This window comes from Arachis hypogaea, chromosome 20 (genome assembly GCF_003086295.3).
Source record: "Arachis hypogaea cultivar Tifrunner chromosome 20, arahy.Tifrunner.gnm2.J5K5, whole genome shotgun sequence".
NCBI classification, from domain to species: domain Eukaryota; kingdom Viridiplantae; phylum Streptophyta; class Magnoliopsida; order Fabales; family Fabaceae; genus Arachis; species Arachis hypogaea.
Window position 1 is genome coordinate 18,081,179 of NC_092055.1, and position 3,274 is coordinate 18,084,452.

A 3,274-nucleotide genomic window follows, 5' to 3' on the forward strand; every position below is an offset into this window, starting at 1 on the left:
TTATTTATTTTTGAAAACTCCATAAGCAATTATTATCCGCCTGACTGAGATTTACAAGGTGACCATAGCTTGCTTCATACCAACAATCTGCGTGGGATCGACCCTTACTCACGTAAGGTTTATTACTTGGACAATCCAGTGCACTTGCTGGTTAGTTGTATCGAAGTTGTGAATGAAAAACAATTTTATTAAGACGTGCGTACAGAGTTTTTAGCGCCGTTGCCTGAGATCACAATTTCGTGCACCAAGTTTTTGGCGCCGTTGCCGGGGATTGTTTGAGTTTGGACAACTGACGGTTCATCTTGTTGCTCAGATTAGGTAATTTTCTTTTTGTTTTATTTTCAAAAAATTTTTCAAAAAACCTTTCAAAAATTTCTCCTTTGTTTTCGAAAAAAAAAATTTTAAATAAAAATGTTTTCAAAAATATATTTTTCTTCAGAATTTTTAAGAATGAATTCTAGTGTTTCATAAAGCATGTTGAAGCTTGGCTGGCTGTAAAGCCATGTCTAATTCTTTTGGATAGGGCATGTTAGGCGTGTCATGTCTGAGTTACATACTAAAGCCTGGCTGGCTATTAAGCCATGCCTGACCCTTTGATTGGAGCTTTAGACTAAAGAGCATAAGATTCCTGGAATTCATATTAAAAATTTTGGAATCGTTATTTTTCTTTTTCAAAATGATTTTCGAAAAAATTAAAAGAAAATACAAAAAAATCATAAAATCATAAAAATAAAAAATATTTCATGTTTCTTGTTTGAGTCTTGAGTCAAGTTGAAAGTTTGGTGTCAATTGCATATTCATCTTGCATTTTTCGAAAAATTCATGCATTCATAGTGTTCTTCATGATCTTCAAGTTGTTCTTGGTAAGTCTTCTTGTTTGATCTTGATGTTTTCTTGTTTTGTGTCTTTTCTTGTTTTTCATATGTATTTTTGCATTCATAGTGTCTAGACATGAAAGATTTCTAAGTTTGGTGTCTTGCATGTTTTCTTTGCATTAAAAATTTTTCAAAAATAAGTTCTTGATGTTCATCTTGACATTCAAAGTGTTCTTGGTGTTCATCTTGACATTCATAGCATTCTTGCATGCATTCATTGTTTTGATCCAAAATTTTCATGCATTGAATCTTTTTCATGTTTTTCCATCTCATCATTAAAAATTCAAAAATAAAAAAAATATCTTTCCCTTTTTCTCTCTTAAAATTTCGAAAATTAGATTTGACTTTTTCAAAAAATTTTAAAATCTAGTTGTTTCTTATGAGTCAAATCAAGTTTTCAATTTAAAAAGCTTATCTTTTTCAAAATCTTTTTCAAAAATCAAATCTTTCTTAGTTATTTTTGAAAATTTTAAAAATATTTTTCAAAAATCTTTTTCCTAATTTTATATCAAATTTTCGAAAATAACAATAACAATTAATGTTTTGATTCAAAAATTTCAAGTTTGTTACTTGCTTGATAAGAAAGATTCAAACTTTAAGTTCTAGAATCATATTTTGTGATTTCTTGTGAATCAAGTCATTAATTGTGATTTTAAAAATCAAATCTTTTTCAAAAAAACTAATTTCAATCATATCTTTTCAAAAATATCTTCTTATCTTATCCTTTTCAAAAATTTGATTTCAAAATATCTTTTCTAACTTCCTAACCTCTTATCTTTTCAAAATTTATTTCAACTAACTAACTAACTTTTTGTTTGTTTCTTATCTTTTTCAAAACTACCTAACTAACTCTCTCTCTCTAATTTTTGAAAATATCTCCCCCCTTTTTCAAAATTTCTTTTTAATTAACTAATTATTTTAACTTTTGATTTTAAAATTTTCGAAAACTACTAACCTTTTTCAAAAACTATTTTCGAAAATCACTAACCCTTTTTCAAAAATAATTTTCAAAAATCCTTCTCCCTCATCTCCTTCTAATTATTCATTCATCCACTAACACTTCTCTTCATCTCACATCACTGCTCCTATCCTTACCCTTGTGTTTGGATTCTTCATTCTTCTTCACCCCTATTCCTTTTCTTCTTCTACTAATAATAAGGAATCTCTTTACTGTGACATAGAGGATTCCTCTTCTTTTCTTGTTCTCTTCTCTTTCTTATGAGCAGGAACAAGGAAAAAGGCATTCTTGTTGAAGCTGATCCAGAACCTGAAAGGACTCTGAAGAGGAAACTAAGAGAAGCTAAATTACAACAATCCAGAGACAACTTTATTGAAAATTTCGAACAAGTAAAGGAGATGGCAGCCGAACCCAACAACAATAATGCAAGGAGAATGCTTGGTGACTTTACTGCACCAAATTTCAATTTACATGGAAGAAGCATCTCCATTCCTGCCATTGGAGCAAACAACTTTGAGCTGAAACCTCAGCTAGTTTCTCTAATGCAACAAAACTGCAAGTTTCATGGACTTCCATCTGAAGATCCTTTTCAGTTCTTAACTGAATTCTTGCAGATCTGTGATACTGTTAAGACTAATGGAGTAGATCCTGAAGTCTACAGGCTCATGCTTTTCCCTTTTGCTGTAAGAGACAGAGCTAGAATATGGTTGGACTCTCAACCTAAGGATAGCCTGAACTCTTGGGATAAACTGGTCAAGGCTTTCTTAGCCAAGTTCTTTCCTCCTCAAAAGCTGAGTAAGCTTAGAGTGGATGTTCAGACCTTCAGACAGAAAGAAGGTGAATCCCTCTATAAAGCTTGGGAGAGATACAAAGGACTGACCAAAAAGTGTCCTTCTGACATGCTTTCAGAATGGACCATCTTGGATATATTCTATGATGGTCTGTCTGAATTAGCTAAGATGTCATTGGATACTTCTGCAGGTGGGTCCATTCACCTAAAGAAAATGCCTGCAGAAGCTCAAGAACTCATTGACATGGTTGCTAATAACCAGTTCATGTACACTTCTGTAAGGAATCCTGTGAGTAATGGGACGCCTATGAAGAAGGGAGTTCTTGAAATTGATACTCTGAATGCCATATTGGCTCAGAATAAAATATTGACTCAGCAAGTCAATATGATTTCTCAGAGTCTGAATGGAATGCAAGCTGCATCCAACAGTACTCAAGAGGCATCTTCTGAAGAAGAAGTTTATGATCCTGAAAACCCTGCAATAGCAGAGGTAAATTATATGGGTGAATCTTATGGAAACACCTATAATTCGTCATGGAGAAATCATCCAAATTTCTCATGGAAGGATCAAAAGCCTCAACAAGGCTTTAATAATGGTGGAAGAAATAGGTTTAACAATAGTAAACCTTTTCCATCATCCACTCAGCAACA

General features: G+C 32.5%; 1 non-coding gene across 1 annotated transcript; it reads right to left on the minus strand.

Moving 5' to 3' along the window:
- Window positions 1–2,630: 2,630 nt before the first annotated feature.
- Window positions 2,631–2,738, minus strand: LOC112787323 (small nucleolar RNA R71). The gene has a single exon (XR_003194742.1). It is a non-coding gene; the product is annotated as a small nucleolar RNA R71 (small nucleolar RNA).
- Between the last annotated feature and the right edge of the window lie 536 nt (window positions 2,739–3,274).